Here is a 9802-nt window from a genome sequence, read left to right on the forward strand (position 1 = left end):
AGTGGAGGATGGCCCAAGTGCTTGGGCCCTGCACCGCATGGGAGACCAGGAGAAGCACCTGGCTCCTGCCATCAGATCAGCGCAGTGCGCCAGCCGCAGCATGCCAGCCGTGGTGGCCATTGGAGGGTGAACCAATGGTAAAGGAAGACCTTTCTCTCTGTCTCTCTCTCTCTCTCACTGTCCACTCTGCCTGTCAAAAAATAAATAAATAAATAAATAAATAAATAAATAAATAAAATAAAAAGACCTTATTGGGTAAGATCTATAAATTATTTGTTTGTTTGACAGTTCAGCCTTTAGTGATAGTCCAGTATCTTAGACATGTTGGTACATTTAAAGCAAACTGGAAAATATATTGTCTATGTCAAAGAAAATGTAAGTAATCCTTTTGCAGAGATAGGAAAAGTATATTTCTGGATGGTTTTATAGGAATTTTTAACAGTCACAGCTAAGCCTAAATATTATTCACCAAGTTATTCTCCCATATTCAATACATTATTTGCTCTAAAACTGACATGAGGGAATAAACATTTTTTTTTTTTCTAACTATAGGTAAATATACTTTCCATAGTGGTATTACATAAAAATCTGTGAAGGGTTCTTTACTGAATAAAAAGTATGAATATGGTGAGGAATTTCAATAAAACTATAAACATCATTGTATTGAGACTGAGAATTCCATTAGAATTAATCTGTTAGTTAATTAGAAACTCAAGCAGTTTCCTTAAAAAACTAGTCAGGATTTAATTCTTACAATGGCAAAGTAAGAGAAGCATAAAGACAGCATAAAAGACCCTTGAACACATCTGGTTAATGTTTATATTTTAAGTATATTTAAGGTATCTGGCACAAAAACATTATGTTCTTTCCTTCTTCACTTTACAAGAAGTTTCCAACGTTAGATAGCTCAGCCCTTTGTGGTTTTCCACAACTCAAAGTCTGTCATTGTCTCTAGTTTCATATTTAAATGTATAGCTTCAGGCTTCAACTTGCTTTTCATGAAAACTTACTGAAATACATTTGGGGCTTGATATTTTAAATTGTCTCAGTGCTATCCTATATGAATCTGTATTATTTGGAAAGGATTGGAGAAAGGGTCTTTTCTTTTCACATAATATACATCCATATTGCTTTTACTGTTTCCAAAATATTTTTATTTTATTAAAAATTAGATATATATTTTATGGAATGAAATTACCATATCAATAAATTTAAGCAAAGCCTTTTTCCTATGGATGTATTTCTTCCTTGTTTTTCTCTCTCTCCCTTTTCAGAATACAGGTAAAAACTATTAAGTGGAAAGATGATAAGGTACTAAATCTATGGAAATTGAAGAAAATGAATTCATTTACATCTTAAATAAATCTTATATTGTGCACAGTCACCAGAAACAAGCCTCAAAAATTAGAATTTGAATATGACTTGGAATAAAATGTCAGATAACATTTTCAAGTTTTAATCCTTCCGTACTTTTTCACTATGACTTTGAGATACCCTAGCATTTAAATCTCTATCTTTCTACTTTCTCAAGAGCAACAAGCTAAAAAAAGAAGTTTAGGTGCAATAGCAGATGATAATATTTAAATTATTAAATATTTAAATTATTAAACGATTAAAATATAAAAATTTAAACATTAGTTTATAATTCTGCTGATTAGAATGAAGACCAATGGAGGACCCAGGATTGTGTTAATGGAAAATTAAAGGCCTAGATATTGTAATTAATTTTCAAATCATCCAATTTATAGCAGGTGATTTCTTTTTTTTTAAAGAAGATTTATTTATTTATGTGAAAGGTAGTATCAGAGAGAGAGAGAGAGAGAGAGAGTGATTTATTTTTGAAAATAAAAAGTTACAGCATGAAATGAAAAAGCATAATTATGTTAACAGTTTTTCTATTTTCAAAGAATGATTTGATATGTAGATTTGAAAGAAAGAATTTCTGCTTTATGCAGAGTAATTGCTTAACAAAAACATATCCTATGTATTCTATAGTTTGAATTGAATTTTTCATCATGGAACTATTTAAAAGGATGAGCAAAAAAATGTAACTTTGTAGTCTGAAGATTCTGTTTGATGGTGTCTGCTTCTTGGCATGATGTCTTTTATTTTATTTTTATCCAGACATATTACTCTATTTTATTTCATCTCATTCTTGATTTTTCACATTACATGTATACCTTTCAATATTTTACTTTTGCATAGTCCTGACATTTCCCTTTCACCCCATTTTGGATAAAAAACAAAAACTTGAGATTTTTACAATTTGAATTTATTCTTTTTTTTTTTTTTTTTTTTTTTTTGACAGGCAGAGTGGACAGTGAGAGAGAGAGACAGAGAGAAAGGTCTTCCTTTACCGTTGGTTCACCCCGCAATGGCCACTGCAGCTGGCGCGCTGCGGCCGGCGCACCGCGTGGATCCGAAGCCAGAGCCAGGTGCTTCTCCTGGTCTCCCATGAGGTGCAGGGCCCAGGCACTTGGGCCATCCTCCACTGCACTCCCGGGCCACAGCAGAGAGCTGGCCTGGAAGAGGGGCAACCGGGACAGAATCTGGCGCCCCGACCAGGACTAGAACCCGGTGTGCTGGCGCCGCGGGCAGAGGATTAGCCTATTGAGCCGCGGCTCTGGCCTGAATTTATTCTTGTAGATTGTTTCTCTCCCAATATCCTTAGTCAAGACTTATGGAAGTTTATTCTGTCTTCTGTAACTCTCTTCTACTCATGACATAATGTCTTAAGTGCACTTCCAGTCCCAAATTAACAAGAAATTACAACACACTGTTTTAAGTTCTTTTGCGTATTCTGAAATGATCTCATACAATACCATTGATATAGAAATAAGAATTTTCTTCATTTTTTAGGTAAATAAATCAGATATAGGCAGGATGGTGTCTTTTGCAGAAAAAAATGGCCTACTCAGATTCAAGCATAAAAAGACTTAGTTTTTTTCTTAAGTGCATGCTACTGTCTTCATAGAATTCTATTTAACAATAAAAAATGAGTATTTTCAAAGCATAATTTTTAGTGTCAGTTCAGTTAGAACCAATGGGGAACACTGGAAATGTGCTTATAAAAATAAAGGATCTGCAGTAATGCAATCATATTATTAAAGGTGTTATGATTGACACATTGCTTTAATTATGGGCCTATAGATTTTCAGTGTAGAACTTTTAGAAGAACCTATCAATTTGAAGAAGTGCTTCTTAATAGAATTGGAAGAACTACATATTATGTTATTTATTTCAGTATTTTTGATGCATGTGGTTATATCTATCTAATGTCAAATTTAAGTTTTTACACACACATATATATATGTGTGTGCACATATATATATGCTGATAAATAAGAATAATGTGAATAAAATCCTAAACATCTGAATTAGTAAACAGATAAATATTTAATGCTAAAATTAACAAATCTTATTTGTGTTTTTGAATTATATGTTTTTCTTAAAAAGTTCATAAAGTTGATTCATATAACATTATTTCTAATTATAGTTAGTATAAGCATTTTTATCTATAATAATCACATTGTGTTAAATTTTGATATTGTGTGTTTGTCAGACCTGTGAATGTTACAGGTATTTCACTTCAGTGCAAATTATTAGAGTACTTTCGTTCAACTGAATTATTAATAATACTATCTCTTAATATATCTTAAATTTTAATCCAATAAAATATATTTTAGACACTAGTTAATTATAATTTGATAAATGACCCTAAAATTTGGAAATGGACAACAGCGAAATTAATGTTTACCACTTTTGTAGAGAAAATATGTGTCATTCATGATTTCATTTGTATAGCATGTAGGAACTTAAACATTGAAGAAAATATCCAACTTTTTCAAAAGCTGTGGAAGTGACTATATATGCTCAAAGCAAACAAAATACAATATTTGGTTTCTATTGCGTTCATTATGATAACAGTCTGAAGGAAATTTATTTAAGGAATTTATTAACATATTAGATTACCAGGGTCACAGCAAAGGCAAAATAATTCTCATGTTAATGTAATATTAATACAAAGAGAACAGATCCATGTAGTTCTTAGATACGATTCAAATACTAGCTTTCTTCTACTCTCTCAGCATTTGCAACAACCAACTGCTGGATTATTTTAAAAAGCTATTGTGCAGGTCAAATCATTCTTCACTGACGCATCCTTTTTTGGTGAATACTTTCCTTGGAATTATTATTTGTTAATTGTATTCTCAATTTTTCTATTCTGTAGTTTGTTGGGCCAGCGATTTATTTTGCAATTATTTCATTATTTTACTTAATTATTCTATTAGTTTCCATGTTTTAAATTTTCTCATTTAATTCTCTCCTGCTGTGGTTCCTCTGTATTTTGTAATCACCTTGTCTCTTGTATTGGTGTCATATTTATTCTCTTCTCAATCTCACAGTCTTACTTTATGGGTCTTCCCATGCTGTTGTTGACATTTTTACAAATCTCTTTCCCTCATCTGTATTCCTAAGTTTCTTACTAATATATATTTACTCATGTTTTGCAAGACAGTAATGGTAATGAACCTAACAGACATCATGAAAACTAATTTTAGAAGAAATTCTCTCAAGGTTAATTTCCTAAGCATATTTATAAACAGCACCAAACAAAGCCTGCACTTGATTATAGATTGCTTTATTACGTTACAATTTCAATGACAATGTTGAATTGATATTTTATCCTGATGAAAGACAATATTGGTTAATTCAAGAAGTACAATCAAACATAAAGTTTGCTTGCTGATTTTTCTAGAAGAGTTAAGTCAGTGACTGGTAGTTCATTTAATCATTGTTATTCCTAGCTTTTGTTTAACTGAAACAACACAAGGATATTTAAGATTCAATTAAATATTTATGCAATATGCAAAAACAATGGAGATAATTCTTGCTCAGTAAATGCTTCCAGCTCTAAATAAATTTCTGTATCTTATAAGGAAAATGGTTATTCCATTGAATGGAAACTGCCCAGGGGGGAACAATTCATTCTCAAAGAATCATCCACTTTGAGGTTAACAAGGAGGAATATATTTTTATTAGATTTAAGTGTTTTAATTATTTTTCCTGAAAGTCAACTACTTAATATACGTGGACTGTAATTAGTAGAACACATAAAACTGTAGAGGCATGAATTGCACTAATCGTGACAGACATCATTGTATGCAGATGTACTGTGGCAGTAGTCATCTGACAGCCTCAATATGCTGCACCTCCCACTTTCTTTTTTTTATTTTTAAAATTTATTTTATTTTTAAAATTCTATTTACATTTTATACTTACACATTTTATGGAGTATCCAGCAGCATTTCCACACATGCATATAGCATAAACCAATCAAATAAGGTAATTAGCAAATATTACCGATTCTTAGGAAAATAATTTATAATCATGGAAATATATGAACAGCAAAGCTTGCCATTTTATTTGTGTTATGAACCACAAAATACAATCCCATATTTATAATAGTTGTAAAGTAGCAATTTTTAGTCCTATTGATGAAACACCTACAGAAAAGATTTGACAAGATTGTAGACAAGACTCGGCTTCAGGGTTACATTCTAACTTGGGAGTGGAAGTTAGTGATCAGATTAGTGGCAAAAACAAACTAAAGATGTTTAAAAGTATTGTGGATCCCTTAGTCTCCCAAGGATCCCCAGCTCTAGCATTGAAGCTTTTCCGCCCATTTGCTCAGGATTGCCTGAGAATCTATATACAGAAAATACTATCTGCTTCACCAGCAGAACAGATAGATGGGGTGATCAATGACAGGGTCAGACAGTGGTTTTCCAAGAATGAATTAGAAGATGAAGAAAACTGAGCATCCAAAAAATGAAGGTGAAGATCTGTCGCTCCCCGTCTTCGTGGAGGAACGACACAGGACCCTGCGCTGTTCTTTCGTCTGCTCGGCCCTTCCCGGGTTTGCTGCTGGTTCTTCCCGGGTTGGCTACTGTCCCTTCCACCTCCGTGGAAGGGCGGTTCCCCCTACCACTCCCACTTTCACTGTGGCAGTCATGTCTACACCAAATTTTGTCCTGGTTGCTCCCAGTCAAGTGAGCAGCATAAACACACTAGACATGGATCATTTCTGCCCAATGTGAACACTATTTTCTTTTCTTTTTTTTTTTTTTTTTTTTTTGATTTTTAAATGTGTGTGTGTGTGTGTGTGAAAGAGAGAGAGAGAGAGAGAGAGAGAAAGAGAGAGAGATTGAGATCTCCTATGTGTTGGTTCATGCCCCAAATGTTCCTAGTTGGGCCTGGGGTTGGAACAAGGGGATGAGAACTCAACCCGTGTCTTCCACATGGTTGGCAGGAATCCGATAACATGAGCTGCCTTCCAGGATCTGCATTCACAGGATGGTGGAGTCAGGTGCTAGACCTGGGAATGGAGCCCAAGCACTCTGATAAGGGACATGGAAGTTTTAAACATTAGGGCTAATTTGCATCATGCAGTGTGGGTCACTTGTAAGCAATAATCTTTGCTGTGAAGTTTGCTGTGGTCTGACTGACACTTCCTTGGAGTTGTCTTAGTCCACTTGTGATACTACAACAAAAATATATTAGAGTGGGAAAATTAAAAGCCAATAGAAATTTATTTCTTACAATTTGAGATGCTGGAAAGTCCAAGATCAAGGTTCTGGCATGTCATTGTCTGTTGTATTCTACACTCTTCTTCCAAAACATTGCCTCTTACATCCTCCTGGAATGAACTAACACTGTGTCTCCATGTGGCAGAATGGGCAGAAAAGCAAAGGGTGCTAAAAGTTCCCAATTACCTGCTTCAGAAAGCCCACTAATCCATTCAAAAGGCTCTACTCTCATAGCTTAATTACTTCTGAAGGCCCCGTCTCTTAATATTATATTGTCAGTTAAATTTTAACATGAATTTTGGGAAACATTCAGACCTTAGGACCCTGTTTATCATTCACAGGAATTTCCCTCAATACAAGTTTTGCTTTTCTAATTCTGTCTTGTCATCCACTATCCAAAAGACCAAAAATGACATTGTATTGAGATGAGATTTTTCTTTGACCTCTCTTTTTATTGTCCCCTTCCTTAATAGCCAGGCTGGGTCAAATAAAAATAAAATTATGTAAATAAAGCATATCACATGCCCCTTAATAAGAAAATGAAAAATAATCATACTTATCAAGGAATGAGGCTTTCATTGTTGTATTTTTCTCAATGAGAATTTCAAACTCCACATTCTCTTATAAGGCAATGATCTGTTTGGAAAATTTGGTTATCGGAATAGTCAAATGAACTGGAGTATTTTGGAAGTTTCATAAAATCATGAATTAGAATCTAATGTATTAATAATTTCATTTAAAAATTAAATTAAAAAAGAACTAAGTAACATAAAAAATCTATCCCCTTGTTTTAAACACTTTACATCAAACTACATATATATTACAATAAAAATTTGTGTAACTTGCCAAAACTGATTTTAATAGGGTTCTGTGAGCATTTTAATTATCATGTATAGTTTCTTAATTTTTACACTGAAATTCTGAGAAACTGAGGTCATCATTACTATGAAAACCAGAATTAGAAACCTTCTCTTGATAGCATCTTTTCATCAAAAATGTATAACACTTTTAATATTGCTTCTGACCAGAACACTAGTTTAAAGAGTTATACATGAAGCTTTTCTCCTGCTTCAATCATTTCTTAATCAGATCTCCATATGATAGTATCTCTCAGGGCACAAAAGCCTGAAAAGTTACATACAGTAAATCCACATGTGTTAGAATTCTGGATAAAGAGAACTGGAGATTAAGATAGAGTTGCTTGTTACAGCACAACTGGGGTCTCAATCCTAAATGCAATGAAGGATTATTAATGGATGCAAAGTGCTCTGATTCAGCTCAAAGAAAACCCCTTAACATGTAAAGATACACTCGTGCCAATTACCATTAAATTTGACTTGAGTGCTAAAATGCAATTTCCTTCTATCTCTATTTAAAACCACAGTGTCATTAATCAAATTCAGTTGTTATATATCATTAAAACATTATTTTCTTGAATACATAATATATTACTTTTAAGAATTACTGACACAATGATGAGATTAACTACTTTTTATTTGATTAATATACACTCATGGCTTGACAGCATGTTTTCTTAGAGTTTATGCTAATACACACTAATCTCTTTTTAATCCTATAGAGAGCTACAAGTGTGAATTGGGTAAAGGAAAGAAAATCCTCTGTGCTCAATATATGTTAATATTGGAAGCATAGAAAATGATCATATTGTTTTCTATGTAAATTTTATAAGGGCATGCAGAAAAACTCACGACTAAATTCTGCTTCACAGGAAAAGGATTTTCATTAGGATGAATAGACATGGATGCTGGTCTCTGGGGAGGTACAGAAGAATCTACAATGGTAATCTCAAACAGCAGAGCCTATTAGGCAGATGATATCAAAGAAGGAAAATAAATGGGAGCTCAAGTTGAACGAAAGGAAAAATCCAGATCCTCTTAATAGAATAGAATGGAACGTATTCTGGTACAAAAGGGGAAGATTTGAAAATACTATTCATAGTTTTGAAAAGTCATAAAGAGTATTTGAATTCTGGATAAATATAAAAGGAAAAAAGAGAGAATACAGGTTAAAAGTCTTGAGAGGTAAACATATTAGACAATTCTTATATATTTGAATACTCAGTTCAACATAGTTCCATAAAAATATTAACTGGAAATTTTTATTATCATTTAATTAATTTATGGTTAAATATTTTTCTAATCTAAGAATCATCAGACTATATTTTTAAAAGCAATAGCACCTGAGCCATCATCCACTGCCTCCCAGGATGCACTGGTAGAAGCTGTATGAAAAGCTGAGTTGCCAGGACTCAAGCCAGCACTCTGCTATCAGATGTGTGCATTCAAAGTAGTTGCTTAATATTCTATACCATAACATCTACTCCAGTATTCAGATCTTGTGATACATTAATAAGACATTATCCAAATACAGTTGAAGAAATCACAATTGTATTGCTGTCACTGATGAAAGATATAATAATATTTTAAGTTTTTTTTCAATCTGGGAAGTAACAAAGGATAGTTTGTTTATTATATTTTAAAGCATATTGGCTATTTTTATTATGAATTTTCTTTCCACTATTTTCATCATTTTTCTTTGTGAAATTTGATTGTTATCAATTTGTAAGAACATATCCTCAAGTGTACCCTGAGAATATAGTATTTCTTTATGAATTATTTTATTTGTAACATTTTATTAAGAATTTAAGTATGATGGAATTTTTGTTTTTATTATGTTTGAATGCATAAAATTTGTGACATAATGAAATAAAAAATAGGATCCCCTGATCTATTTAGAAGGGAAATTATAAATAAAAACAGAAAAGAGAAAATCTGATTAAGAAAGAAAATTCAGTGGTTAAACTATTGGATTAAAATCTTCCAGAATAATTAGTTCTTTAATAGAAATATAAGAACTTTTTAAATATCCACAATGCTTTATGACTTGTTACCAAATTGATTTCACAAAACTAAGTTAAGCGAACCATTCTAAAATCAAAATAACAACCTTTGGCATATGATTCTGTATATCAAAATTGTTTATCTAGTTACAAACATTAAGTCTAATATTTTATTTTCTTTGCTGCAATATTACCCTGCTCTATGTTAGCTTTCTTTTCTTATGTGTGTTGTATTATGTTGTGTTTTCTTTTAATCCACATTGGAAAATTTGTAAAAAGCTGTTTGAAATTTTCATTAAGGTACAATTACCAAGACTATCTCTCATTGTGCCAGTAACAAAATAATAACCTGC

Source organism: Oryctolagus cuniculus, chromosome 4, assembly GCF_051225735.1.
Source record: "Oryctolagus cuniculus isolate XC-2025 breed Fujian yellow rabbit chromosome 4, ASM5122573v1, whole genome shotgun sequence".
Classification (NCBI taxonomy): domain Eukaryota; kingdom Metazoa; phylum Chordata; class Mammalia; order Lagomorpha; family Leporidae; genus Oryctolagus; species Oryctolagus cuniculus.